Genomic DNA, 15323 nt, shown 5'->3' with positions numbered 1-15323 from the left:
GTGTCCGCGCTATTCCCCCGACATACACTCTACAATCACTGCTGATAGACGGCTTTTTGTACACGCTGTGAAACGGACGTAAAAATATCACCCTTTCTCTGTAGTCTACCATTAGCTAGCTACCGTAAATGTAGGCTACTTTTAAAATGGAATATTTTCCCTCTGGACTCACCAAAACGGACTTAAAACATATTAACCATTCACTGACTGGAAGTGATCGCTAGTAAACATTACACTTACTCTGCTAGTCTATCGTTCAAGACAAGACTCTGTAGCCTGGTGGTGGGGGAGGCGAGACAGCCTCCCCAAATTGTCTGCCCTTTCAAACTCCTACCTGGGTGTGTACAGACCTCTTGGACACCGTCTGAGAGTTTTCTCCTATGCAGTAGGCCTACATGCCATAAGTCAGGAGAGGTGGAGTATCTCGCCAGAGAAGGCAAATATGGTCATTTTTCTGCAAAAGAACTGCTAAAGTTTGAAGCTGGTTGGCATACCAACTCAACATTTATTTTGTTGTTACTTGTTAATAGTGTAACTGTTTTTAAATTATTGTAGTTGTGTGTTAGGTGACTTAGGTTTACTTATTATATATTTAAGTACTTTAAAACGTTAATATATTGTTAAATTTAAATAATTATATCCATAAAAAGCCTCTCTTTTATCTAATTTTTCAGTTTTTCAAGAATCGGTTTAGGAATCGTTTAGGAATCGGAATCGTTTTGAAAGTACCGGTTCGGCATCGGAAAAATCCAAACGGTACCCAACCCTAATCGTGAGAGCAAATAAAAAAATATAAAAACATAATTCAAACCGCTGTACGTATTGGCGACACACGGCTCAAGAAGCCGAGAAATAGCCAATATGTAATTCCCTCCCATTAAAATCTATATATTTCATACATTTTCCCCTCACGGAATGTTAAACAGGTTGTCGGTCTCAAAATGTTTTAACTTTTATGAGCGCACCCCTCTCTCCCCCTCTCCCTCTCTCTCTCTCCCTCTCTCTCTCCCTCTGCACACAGAGCTCCACCTGATCTTCTATAAGAACGGTGACGCCGTTATCAATCGAGTATTGATTGGTCAGTAGGCAGTGCTTTTACACCGGTTGATCTTTGATCTCCAATTTAACCTGCTCCCGACCAGGTTAGCGTCCAGCATAAGTTACCACGGCGATTGAACCCAGTAACAAGTGATCCACCTTCGTGATACAGAAAACCCTGGGTTGAACCTGAAGTTACCTCGCTAACGCCAAATCTTGCTTCGTAGAACAGGCCTCTGGTCAAAATCACCAGGGCTGTCCATGGCATGACTGATCATGCTGGCAGCACAGATCGGGTACTGACAGTTAGTCTAAACTCTTCCCTTTACCATGGTAACAGTTAATGAGTGGGGTGTGGGCAAATGTGCAGCAGCTCATGAATATGTAATGAGCAGAAACAGCACACTCTGAAGGTAATGAAACAGAGTCTAATAGAGGCAGAGATGGGGACTCGAGTCTGAGACTTGGACTCGAGTCACACTTAAGTCGCACAAACAGCTGACTTCAGACTTGACTTAGACTCGACCTAAAAGACTTCAGACTTGACTTGCGACTCGTCCCAAAAGACTTCAGACTTGAGCTTCGAGACTCGTCAACAACATGTTTTCATGCAATTATTGCTTTAAAGGTCCCATGGCATGAAAATTTCACTTTATGAGGTTTTTTAACATTAATATGAGTTCCCCCAGCTTGTCTATGGTCCCCCAGTGGCTAGAAATGGTGATAGGTGTAAACCGAGCCCTGGGTATCCTGCTCTGCCTTTGAGAAAATGAAAGCTCAGATGAGCCGTTTTGGAATCTGCTTGTTATGAGGTCATAACAAGCAAGGTTACCTCCCCTTTCTCTGCTTTGCCCGCCCAGAGAATTTGGCCAACCCATGAGAGAGAGACATCATGGCTTTCAAACGAGAAAAGTGGCAGTTGGTCAAGGCCACGCCCCCAACATCCACCTTGCCACTCCCACTCTCCTCCTCAATAGCTTCAGACACAGAAATGGCACATCCTAAGGAAAGCTCATTGTAGGACTGGCTCTAGCGGCTGTAGTTCTGCACCAAAGCTGAATTTCGGGAAAGAGACTTCAGATACAGTATTAGGGGACCACTAAGGTCTATATAAAAGAGACTTCAGATACAGTATTAGGGGACCACTAAGGTCTATATAAAAGCATCCAAAGAGCACCATGTCATGGGACCTTTAAATCTCAATTTATTCACGTAGTACTATTTTCTTTTATTCGCGCATATTGGGGAAACGTATGACGAGCTGTATGTCCCCTGCCCTTTGCCATAATGTGCAACGTAACGCATGCGTTATGCCTTATGTGCGCACACTCACAATAAAAAAAAAATGCATTGACGATGGCGAGTTGTGCCTTTTGTCATTAGTGTTGCTTTCAATAACTTTGTAAATAGTGGCAGTAAGCGAACAGCTACATGCAAGGTGTGTGGTACCGGATCAACAACGTCAAACTTCATCAGGCATCTCAAAACGCACCCAAATAGGTTAGTCACTTACACACTAATGTGAAAGAGACGTTACATTTAGCATAAATAGTCATAGGTAACAAGCTAACCATCCCAAAGTGTTTTTGCTAATGCTGGGAACAGGCAGATTGTATCTGTATAGTTAGTAGTATCTGAGGCTCAGAATCAGACACGGATCCATCTCCCCAGGAACAAACGCTGTGTCGGGGGGGCAAACTCATGTGATGCATAATTGATCCCGTGGATGATTTGTAGGCTATTAAGTGAACAAGGTGTACCTGGTCCACCAAACACTGGGCGGTCTTGACATCTTAATTATGCACATATTTTTGTTACTGTAGTCCTATTTACTATTTAACTATTTAATCCATGCGTGGCACAGCGGATCCGTGCGCATCATTACCTGCCGTGGAGACGCTGGCCTCACTAACCTCTCCTCTGAGTCAGGGCTCCCTCGCGCTGGACTCAGTTTCACTGAGCCTAGTAACACTTAGAAAATAAATAAATGGCATTACATCAGTGAGTTCAAACTGCTTATTGTTTGTAATTTGGACTGACAGTGAGATGCATGATGTTCTGTAACTGGTGTGGCGCTGCCACTATTCTCTTGATTTCCACTTCGACATTAGACATTTTTTTTAGTGAAAGAGATGTTACATTTAGCATATATCGCCACAGGTAACAAGCTAACCATTGCAACATGTTGTGCTAATGCTGGGAACAGGCACATTGTATCTTTATAGTTATATCCATATGATGTGACAGACTTAGGTTAATATTTATAATAATAATAATAATAATAATAATAATAATAATAATAATAATAATAAGGGTTAGAGGGATGTGTTAAGTAGACCCCATGAAGTTATCCTACAACTAATTTTGATGAACTGTATGGATGGTAACTACAGGACACGCTTTGAATTCATAAGATTTAACAATACAGTGTTAGGGACAGATCAGATGGCCAGAGACTTGACTTGACTTGGACTTCAAAAAATGACTTGTGAACATCTCTGAATAGAGGTAGGTAAGAATCTTTTTCAACAAGCTATTTCCAGCAAACAACTTCACAAACATGTTTTCTGGAAGTCATAGACCTATTTTAACTTGTTGAAACATGGTCATAATATGGGCACTTTAATAAAGCATAACGTTTAGAGAAATATCATATGAGAAGACAAATAACGATTGTGTTTATATGTTGAGTCTGGACTTTTGGTGATACAGTATATGAAATCCCTTCTCAGCATGTTTAAATATTTGCTGCTCTACTCTAAACAAGTTAGAAACATGATCATTAATCGTGACTGAATTAAGCAATATTACACGCAAGGGTTTGATTTAACGTCATTATTGGCACGACAGTGACGCGGCTAGGACCAATGCGCTGGCTGAAGTGATAATATGACGTTAAATCAAACCCTCTCGTGTAATAAAGTGATTATACAACAACGGTTACCAACTAAATAAAAGTTATAATTAAACTGTATTCATATTGTGGGGCCATTCGCTCTCAAAATAAAGAAAATCAACACAGAGGTTTTGTAGTCGCTCCCTGTTAAACGTTAGTCAGCCAGTCATCTTAAGATAACGTTAGCTTTGTAATGGTAGAGATAGTGGAATTTTCCAAAACGTAAAAACTACTGCACATATAAACACCAAACTGCTTGGCTAACTCAATCTGGTTATAACTAAAATATCTATGGAAAAAAATATTTTTTAGGAAGGAAACAAGTTAATATATTTAACTCCTGTTGAAAGATGTCAAGAGTATTTAATAATGAATAAATCACACTTACAGAGCTTTTTTGGAGGCTTTGACCACTGGCAGCAGCCTCAGAAGAGCCTTCTCTGAAGCACCGTATTTCTTCAGATCAAACACATCCAGATATTTCTTTGATGACAGTAAGATGAAAACCAGAGCTGACCACTGAGCAGGAGACAGTTCACCTTTGGAGAGACGTCCTGATCTCAGAGACTGTTGGATCTCCTCCACTAGAGAACGATCATTCAGTTCATTCAGACAGTGGAACAGATTAATGCTTCTCTCTGCAGAGGAGTTCTTCCTGATCTTCTTCTTGATGTACTTAACTGTATCCAGATTGGTCTGTGAGCTACTTCCTGTCTGTGTCATCAGGCCTCGTAGGAGATTCTGATTCGTCTGAAGGGAAAGACCCAGGAGGAAGCGGAGGAACAAGTCCAGGTGTCCATTTGGACTCTGTAAGGCCTCGTCCACAGCACTCTGGTAGAACTGTGTTGATGTTGTTTGTTCTTCTGCCAGCAGGTTGACTCCAGAGTTGGTGAATGTCAAATGGACATGAAGAGCAGCCAGAAACTCCTGAACACTCAGATGAATGAAGCTGAACACCTTGTCCTGGTACAGTCCTCTCTCCTCTTTAAAGATCTGTGTGAACACTCCTGAGTACACTGAGGCTGCTCTGATATCGATGCCACACTCTGTCAGGTCTGATTCATAGAAGATCAGGTTGCCTTTCTGCAGCTGCTCAAAAGCCAGTTTTCCCAGAGACTCAATCATCTTCCTGGTCTCTGGACTCCAGGGTGGATCTGTCCCAGCTCCTCTATCATACTTGATGTTCTTCACTTTGGACTGAACCACCAGGAAGTGGATGTACAGTGTGGGGGGTTTTGCGCCCTCTCTCCCTCTTTCTTCTTCTCAGTCCGGGGGGGGGGCCCCTTTTCTTTTTTTCTTCCCTCAACAGTTCCTCCAGAACTGTAGCAGTGATCCAACAGAAGACTGGGATGTGGCACATGATGTGGAGGCTTCGTGATGTCTTGATGTGGGAGATGATTCTGTTGGCCTGTCCCTCATCTCTGAATCTCTTCCTGAAGTACTCCTTCTTCTGTGGGTCAGTGAACCCTCTGACCTCTGTCACCATGTCAACACACCCAGGAGGGATCTGATTGGCTGCTGCAGGTCGTGTGGTTATCCAGAGACGAGCAGAGGGAAGCAGATTCCCCCTGATGAGGTTTGTCAGCAGCACACCCACTGAGGTGGACTCTGTAACATCAGTCAGGATTTTAGTGTTGAGGAAGTCCAGAGGAAGTCGACACTCATCCAGACCGTCAAAGATGAACACAACCGGGAACTCTTCAAACCTGCAGTTTCCTGCTTTTTTGGTTTCACTAAAGAAGTAATGAACAAGTTCCACCAAGCTGTACTTTTCCTCTTTCAGCACATTCAGCTCTCTGAAGGTGAATGGAAATGTGAACTGGATGTCCTGGTTGGCTTTGCCTTCAGCCCAGTCCAGAGTGAACTTCTGTGTTAACACTGTTTTCCCGATGCCAGCCACTCCCTTTGTCATCACTATTCTGATTGGTTCATCTCTTCCAGGTGGGGTTTTAAAGATGTCTTCTTGTCTGATTGTTGTTTCTGGTTTCCTGGATGCTGTTTCAATCTGTCTGACCTCATGTTCTTCATTGACCTCTGCAGTCCCTCCCTTTGTGATGTAGATCTCTGTGAACATCTGATTCAGAAGGGTTGGGTTTCCTGCTTTAGCAATCCCCTCAAACACACGCTGGAACTTCTTGTTTAGGTTAGATTTGAGTTTACGCTTACAAACTCCAGCAGGGCTTCCTAAATGAAAACAGAACAAAAAAACTCATTAAGTAATTTTGTAAAGAAAACAGGAACATACTTTGACCCTTCTCAGGATACATTAAAAGGTAAAGGTACTTTATTGTCACAAACACATACATGAAGCAAAATTCATTCCCTGCATTTAACCCATCACTCAAGGGATCAGTGGGCATTTACAACTCCAACTCCAGATCTAGTTCCAGTTCCTTGATCAAAGGCACTGACTGGAGAAACTAGTATGTTTTTTTATGTTGGGGGGAAACCGGAGCACCCGGAGGAAACCAACGCAAACATGGGGAGAACATACAAACTCCACACAGAATGGCCCGGGATTCAAACTAGGAACCTTCTTGCCACAGTGCTTACCATCAGGCCACCATGCTCCCATAGTAAATGTCATATTAGTCCAGCAAGTTAAATCTTTAGAGAAATCCTCTTACTGTTCTGCAGACAGTCAGCCAGCTCATCCTGCTTTATTCTCCTCAGGAAGTGCAGTGTGATCTTCAGAAATGCCTCTCTGCTGCTCCTCTGCTCTTCATCCTCATCCTCCCTCTGACTCTCTGAGCATTCTGGGTAATATGGACTCAGAACCTTCTGGATTTTCTTCAGCTCGTTCTTCACAAAAGTGACAATGTTCTCCTCCAGCAGCTGGAATAGATTATATGAATGACACAATCAAACTGAAATCATGGAAGCAAACATCAGATCCATGTTGGACAGAATGACAATCCACTGGTCTGAAAATGTGCAGCATGGAGATGATTGTGAACAGAATAGATTTCAAAGTAGATGTTGTACATGTACAGACCATAAATATGGAGTCCAGGTGTGTTTGATGCTGCTGGGCAGACTGACCACTGGGAACCTCTGAGATCTCCTGCTCCACTCTGTGGAGGAATCAGGAAGAATTAGCTCACATCATGTCTGTCCACACAGAGACACACACAAGGTAAAGGTCCTGTGACTTAAAGTGTTGATTACAACATTGAACCAGATAAATTCCCCTGACATTAAAGTGTTGGTGGTACTGCTGACCCCACTGTGAATCAACAGAAATAACTAAGAAGTAAACAAGGGCTACAACATGGTTGGCCTAAAGGACTCCTGAAGCAGCAGACTGGTCTGAGTGAGGAAGACTGCTCTCTTTGCCCGGTTAGTTCTCAGATGACTTCATCCTGCTGTGTGTTCTGAAATGGTGAATATATGGGTGCCTGGGTGGCCTAATGGTAGAGCCATCCATATATAGAGACTGAGGGCCTGATTTACTAACACTAGCGCAGTTTGCGCTGCGTCTGTTTACGCGAGTTCGGTAATAGCGCACGCTATGCTTCCACATTTTGCGTAGTATTTATCAACCCTGACACCCATCAGGCAATCAGCGTCTTTCTCCGCCCACTATACCGTAAATTGCGCTGTAGCAAAGCGGTACTTGTGCTATGATATGGCTGAGTGCAGACTGCGATATTCCCACTGCTGATGCTATGACTGTTTGAAATGATCCTGATGCCAATATTTGTAATGTAGGGAGGAGTTTAACAACTGCTGGAATGGGATGTGAACGCTGAGTGGGAGATTCAATTTCATCTTTGATTTCTTCCAGTAACTCTAATATTGCATGGCTGCTTGATCTGTAACGCTAAATGATGTTGTGTTCACTGACAAAGTGTGATTCTTGTGTTTAAAAATATTTTCAGCCTCGCCTATGTCTTCGTCTTGCTCAAATTACTCTTGCCATTTCACTAGCGGCATAAAGGTCTACGAGGAAACCTCGATTGCAGCTGGTTTAGACCTGCTTTAGGGCAAAAGGGGAATTTCCCCCCCCGCAGAATAGAGGCGCCTCTGACTGACAGTCTTTGTAAATACCACGGAATATATAATTAGGTGCACTTTGCCGCGCTTATCCTCCAACCTTTTGGGTGGAACTCCCACTTTCCCTACCGACTCCTAACGCAACATATTGAAAGCGCAACTTGTCTCTTCTCGCTCATGTGGCAGACAATCTGCGATTCTACCCAAGTGCGCCCTGTTTGTAAATATGCCGCATCGGTTACGTCCGTCTTTGCGACCAATTAGCGCCTGGAAACAGGAGCAAACGGCTTGATAAATCTAGCCCTCAGTTCTTGACGCGGAGGTCGTGGGTTTGATTCTGACCTGTGACACTTTCCTGCATGTCACCCCCCCTTCTCCCCTTTCATGTCTAAGCTGTCACTAATAAATAATAAGAGGTGAATTAACAGCTCACAGCAACTTAATATGATCTAGTGTCACTAGGTCTGTGAAATAATTCTAAAATACTATATTGATGAATCTCATGATATGGTACGGATGACTTACTTTCTGTTAAATGGATGTCTTTGTTTAAATTCAACAAAAAACTTTTTTGACCGGTCACTCTTAAAGGACAAACAGCTGGGTTCAGGTTCAGGAGACTCTGGTCTCTGCTGCTGGATCCTGAAACAAACAGATAAATGTGCATATCAAAAAAATATTTTAACATAGACAACTATTTTATATTTCAAATATTAGTAATGTTTGTCAGTTTTTAATTCTTACCTTCCATTAGTAGATAGTCTAATGAAAAAGAGGAAGCAGCATTGAATACTCCTGATAAGAACTGATACTTATACCAAATATAATAATACAACAGGCTATATACATAATTATTAACAACTGAATGCTAATAACAACTTACTTTTTGTCAGAATCACGTTTAAAATCCAATATAATAGACTTTGACAAGTCGCTCTTAAACGACACACAGCTGGGTTCAGGTTTAAGTTCAGCAGGGTCTGGTCTCTGATGGGTCCTGATAGAAAAACACAATTATTGAGTGTCATGTTCAGTAGTCTTTTATAGCTAGACCTTCCTCCACAGCTCTGTGGTCCACACAGCATTCCTGGAGGCGAGAAAAATGTGCTCTGGTTTATTGGCATTTCTTTAAACCAATCACAATCATCGTGGGTGGGGCTAAGCTCCGGACGGAGCCACGGTGCCTCTGCTAAATAGTCTCAGGAAGGAACTTGTTTTGGTGGAACGTGAACGTTCAGAAGTAGTTTTAGTCGTGCAACAGAAAATTCAGATTGGACAGATAGTCTAGCTAGCTGTTAGACAGACAGACAGACAGACAGACAGACAGACAGACAGACAGACAGTCTAGCTAGCTGTCTGGATTTACCCTGCAGAGATCTGAGGAGCAGTTCACCATAGTCCTCACAAATCCACCAGAGGTTAGAACCCCGACACAGAGACAGAGGAAGGAGACGCACATCCGGCTGAAGATGAAGTACATCTGGTGGAATTTCCGGTGGCAACAGAGATGAAAGTTGTGGATATAGACTAAATCTTTTGTAACACATGTTTTGTTTAGGACTGAAACGATTCATCGAGTAACTCGAATAATTCGATTATTAAAAACCCTCGGGGCAAATCATTTTGCCTCGAGGATCTTTAATTCAAAGACAAGAAAATACATAGTGGCAACCACAATTTGATCTAAAGAGCCGACTTGTTGACTATCCCTTCTAAAAACCGCTGACTGTTGCACACCATTTTCTCTCACTCTCTCGCTCTTCAAGGAGAAACAGCTGATCAACGATCTACTAGCATAAGTGTAACAGAGCTGTGTAGCAGTGTAATCCAATATATAAATGAACATAGGTTGAATATAACTAATACTTACATACAGGCCTATATAGAGATCAGTCTCAGGTTGAAACTTGAAGTTCTGAAAGTTACGTTGCACAACATAAGGACATGTTTTATATATGTTTATTGTATGCCTTAGTCTGATGTTGTTATTGCATTTCTTTAAAAACATTGTAATATGGCACTTAAATGCACTAATTATGTTTAGTTTTTTGAGAGATGATATTGTAAGCAATGTAGGCAATATAATTTAGCTTTTTCTGAAAATTAAACCAAATTATTGTATACTATTGCTCTTCAGTTCAATTAAACTTGAATACTAGATTAGTAAAATAATCGATAGCTGCAGCCCTAGTTTTGTTACTGATGTTATAAAGTAAATGAAACAATTCATACCACCAATTGGAGATCTGGCAATGAGAGACTAACAAATAACAAAAGGAGACATAAAAGCAGGAAGGTTGGTAGTAATACATTTTGGTGAATTTGGGGACGTTTTTATGAAACTAATAATAAAGGTTATTGTATACTAGTGGCTGCCTTTCCCAGGTAACAGCGGGGCACAGAGCAGCAGACAGACGGGGATATAAGAGAAGGATAAGACCTCCTCAGTATGTGCTCTGAGTGATCGGACCTCAATGAGTCACACCCAGGGGCGCCGCCAGGAATTTAGGGCCCCATGACAAAAAATTTAATTGGGCCCCCTCTGCGCAGCTGTTGTCACCACATCTCTAGGACCTAACTGTCCCATCAAAAGCTTTACATAACTCTAATTAAAGGCTTGCAACTGTCTTGCTGCTTGTAGTTCAATACTAGTACAATATATTGCTGCTGGTGATTTGTACATGCATGCAAGCAGGGGTTAAATTGGAATTTGTTATGTGGGGGGGCTCTCCCTAGGGGGGTCCGGGAATTTTTTTTTTTTAATAAACCGTTAAATGGCACTTTCTGGAGAGTTTTGTGCAAAGAAATGGAGAAATAGAGTCTTACATGATATGTGCAAAACTGCAAGGTTAAGAGTCTATATTTTGCATTGTTGTAGTATCAACAGGTATTAGGGCATTAGGGACAAAATAGACATGCCATTTCAAACATCTTTCATTTATTGTCAGAAATATCATGTTTTCAAAAGCATCACTTTCATCATATTTTTTGTGACATATTTAGACTGCAAGCAGGCACATCCGGACACGAGTAGGCTTATGTGCTGGGGCTGAGCCCCGGAGAGCCCCGGCCCAATTTAACCCCTGCATGCAAGTCTAGTATGTAGTTCACTATTTGATGCAAGATTGCCATATACTAATAAATAACACTAACCAAATTACCTAGTTCTGTATCACTGTAGAAATATATTGGGTTTAGAATAAGAATGTGCTGTAGCCTGGGATGGCCTTGCTGTCTCCTCCTGTCTGGCATGTGTAAAGATAAGACGGGTTCAAATTTAGTGGAGCAAAAGTGCTCCTGTTTTGTTTAATAAACAATTGGAACAGAATGCACCTAATGAAATCTCTTAAAGGAACAGACAATCTCTAGCGCGCAACTTCTCTATCTTCTCGGAGACAGAAAGTCGGAGTGATATCCAACCAATTGGCGGCGCACACGCAATGGCGGAAGGAGGAACCTGAAGATGAATAAAAGAAAAGGGAAAAGGAAGGTCCGGGGTCAGACCCGGAAAGACTTTGTTGGTGGTTAGGGAGAGAAAGTCTCGAAGGAGCGGCTGATCCATATGCATATGAAAGATCTGTTTGCAATATCATTTTACTAAAGATTGTTATAGTTTAACTGAACGAATCCTGAGTATTCATTTCTTGGTCTGCCTTTCCAACGAACACAATAAGTAAAGGGGAAACTTTGAGAAGTGACCGGTGGTTCTTAAAAGACTCTGGCCTTTTGAGCAAGAGTAGAATCGGTCGCTTTTTTTCCTACATGGTGACCCCCGACGTGAGGTAAAGACCAGGAAACCAACAGAAGCCAACCAGAACTTTTTGGCTGGACTTCACACACTCAGACTCTTCTCTCCGGATCCAAATGGTGCACCAAAATTAAAGGTAAGAGAATTCCTGTTTTGTCTTTAAGAAAGACCAAAATTCTCACATTCGGACCTCAAAACTAAATTTCTTTTGGATCTGTGAGGGTAAGACATCTTGGGTTTTAATTAAAAATTGGGCTAACCAGTACTGTAAGTGATACTGCACGCAGAGACAGGCGACTCGAGTCAAGGGTGTCGCCTGGGAAAAACTGAGACGCACCGAGTGAGGAGTGTCGTCCAGTTTAACTGAGACACTCAGTGAGGAGTGTCGTCCAGTAAAAAGACACCTCGAGTGAGGAGTGTTGTCTAATAATAAATGTCCTGTGATTACAAAGTAAAGACATCTCGCGTAGAAAGAGCTGTCTAAAGCTGACTGGAAAACTGGGTTTCGAGATATGGTCTAAGAGGGACACCTGGTGGAGAATTGGTGTCACTATATAAAATTAAAATAAAAAATCAGAAGTGCATAAAGTAAATTGGGGACACGCAGTAAAGATAAAAAACAAAAATGCAAAAGTGATCTCACAGGGCGATTTGCCCATAGCGATCCAGTCTCGAAAACCCAGGTGAAAAGCAGTGTACTAATGTGTTTGGCGTGATGATGTGAGCAGTCAGTGTATTCATTTGTTGTGGCAAATGTTTATCTAGTTTGGGTTAGTAGACTGTTAGCGTGTTGGTTTTAAAAATGGCTAGAGAGTGTACTCCTAGGAGACAGACGCGTAGAAGTTTTAATAAATTATATAGAAATAATATAATATAATAATCAACATACTTGGTGGGACAAAAACGCTAAGTATTGGATCTAGGAAAGATAATAATATAAAATCCTCGGTATATTAAAGGGGGTAAATAATTATTGAAGAAAATAGTCAGGAAAGCTGACAGTGAAATCCAAATGCAGGGAGAGTGTGAAGTGGGACGCACAACTGCGGACTGGATCAAATTACGCTTTGGGCGAAAAAAGGGGAGTGAACTGTCTGTGACTATGCGGCTGCAACACACACACACTCATTTTTTCACTAAGGAGAAGTAGGGAAAACTTTATTGACAGAACCCTACATACACACATACACACACACACACACACCCTGTTAAGATAGAGCACTAGAGGTGTAGACAGGACGACAGCCAGCGAGCAACTAGCTCAAATTTCACGCATACACACACACCCTCTCACCGAGAGAGGAGGAGTCCAAGAAGTTTTGAGCATACACATAGCGGTTTCACATAACACACACACACTCGCTTCATGCAATGAAGAAATGCTTTGCACTGATACACTGTTTGGTTGTTTTTTGCTATTAGGGACAATTGATAATGTGATATGTTTCCCATATCAGGTAACAAATTGGATAAATAGACGTCAAATTAGAAATACTTAGGTTTGCTCTATAGGCCTAAGAAACTTTTATTCATAATGATTTTTAGAACTACCAAACAGTGATTAGGATAGCTTTGGGTTGCAAACTAGAGATAAAAAGAAAATAAACAACATGTTTTTGTTTAATTCGTCTTAGGTTATTGGTTATATTGAAACCAATACAGGTTGATATGAGATTTCAGCCTGAAAGCAGTTTTAATATCATTCTCTAGTGAGTTCTTGGGTTGCTATATCACAAAGTGCTTAAAATTAAATTATTAATTAAGTTGAGGTTGAAAACATTTTATGTTGGTAATTCCCTTTTCTTTTAAAGAAATGATTATCATTTATATGTGCTGCGTTTTTGAGTCATGAGCTTATCATGCCTCAAATAGAAGGGATATAGTAGCAATAATAAATAAGGTGTTCACATCATTTTTTTATTTAAAAAATAAGAAGAAAATTTAGTTTTGTTTTGATTGACTTTCACTATTTGCAGGAACATAACCTTTAAAAGTAATCTAAAAGAGAACAGTTACAAAACCAAATTTTTTAGCACAATTTGTATGGATTTTATAGAGCTAAACCAGCATAAGGGAAATAAATGCTGTTTTATAATATTTGATATTCACTAAAATAAGTAGAACTTTTTTCAAGTGATAATATTGATAAAAGAACAAATAATGCCTTTTTGGGAGTTCTGTTTTGTGCCACACAGCGCCTCATGTGTGTCGATCGGGTCCATCTCACTCCCCCTCCAGCTGCAGGACTGGTGAAAAAACTGTACCAGGAGATTAACCATCACAGCACCTCAGACCACAACACAGCTAGACATGATTAAGGTTTGTGGTCTGGCTACAGTTCTCGGCCCAGAAGAAAAGGGATGGGGGACCAGTGCTAGGCGTCTGGTTGTGACTTCAGTATCTGGAGATGTACTGTGTCAAACCTAAGAGCCAGCAGCAAACCACACACCCTACCCAAAGCCTGATGAGCATTGTGTGATGAACTGATGACGCTGAAATAAGAAGGCTCCAGAGGGGTCAATCATATGACCCCTAGGTCTGCTTCACCAAAGGAAAAGACGCTGATATCTGGAGGGTGCAGCAGTAGACGGACTGAGGGAAGGAGGGGAGCGAGACCGTTCTGCTCTGACACATCTGACGCACTGTGAAGTTAAGTAGCACACAGACTCACATTCTGAAAATACACACACTATTAGGAGAAGATAATTAGAAGTACTTATTTTTACTTTTAAGATAAATGTTCAGTTGGTGTGTCAGCAAATATTTAAAGTACATTTCACTGTTCAAATTGGATTGATGAAAAGTTGATAAAAATGATCCATTCAAAGACTTCCTAAAAACCTTAAGTTGTATTTTTCTAGTTTTTTTGCAGTTGCTGCATCTTTCCTGAGACCTGTTGAAGTTGTGAGTTTTAGTGCTGAGAAGGTTTGAAACCATGATGATTAAAACCAGATATCAACAACTTCAACACAGAGATTATGATTAAAACTAACCTCTAAATGAAAATGTTTAAATGTTGATGTGAATGCTTAATGATGTACATTATGAGTAATGTACTTAGACAATGGTATACACCTATTAATTTAATACTCTCATATTTATATGTGTACACGAAAAGTAAGATATAAGATAATTAAAAGATAAAGCTAATAAACAGTAAAAGATAATGTCACTTGAATACATTAAATGTATTTTGGAATTAGGATAATGGGTTTCCTATTGATAGATTTTATAGGAGTTAAATTTAACAGTTACTTTCAATCAGAAGTCAATTATATTGGACCTACTGCTTGCCTTTATCTGAGGGATATTTAAACGATAGTTTTCCTATTAATTAAGAAAGATGTTTTTCCAAATGCCAAAAGCTGATGAAAATTGTGAGAAATCAAAAGTAAAGTGTTAAAAATCAATCAAAAATACAGTTGAGTAGAAATTTTAAAAATAATGCTGAGAAAAACTAAATATATTTTTTATATAATTTGTCCCCTGTCTCAGAACTCTAATCAATAGACTGATAGTAACGGCATTATCAAAAGAGGGTGCTCCCCCGGTTTATTAGATGTTAGCCATGACAGAGTTTACTCACCCTGCCAACTATGGGAACTATTTTGACGAGGCTGGCACTTCCTCCGACGAGGAGGAGGA

Source organism: Perca fluviatilis, chromosome 4 (genome assembly GCF_010015445.1).
Source record: "Perca fluviatilis chromosome 4, GENO_Pfluv_1.0, whole genome shotgun sequence".
Lineage (NCBI taxonomy): Eukaryota > Metazoa > Chordata > Actinopteri > Perciformes > Percidae > Perca > Perca fluviatilis.
The sequence above is the reverse complement of the archived record's forward strand: the minus strand, read 5'-3'. Positions refer to the sequence as shown.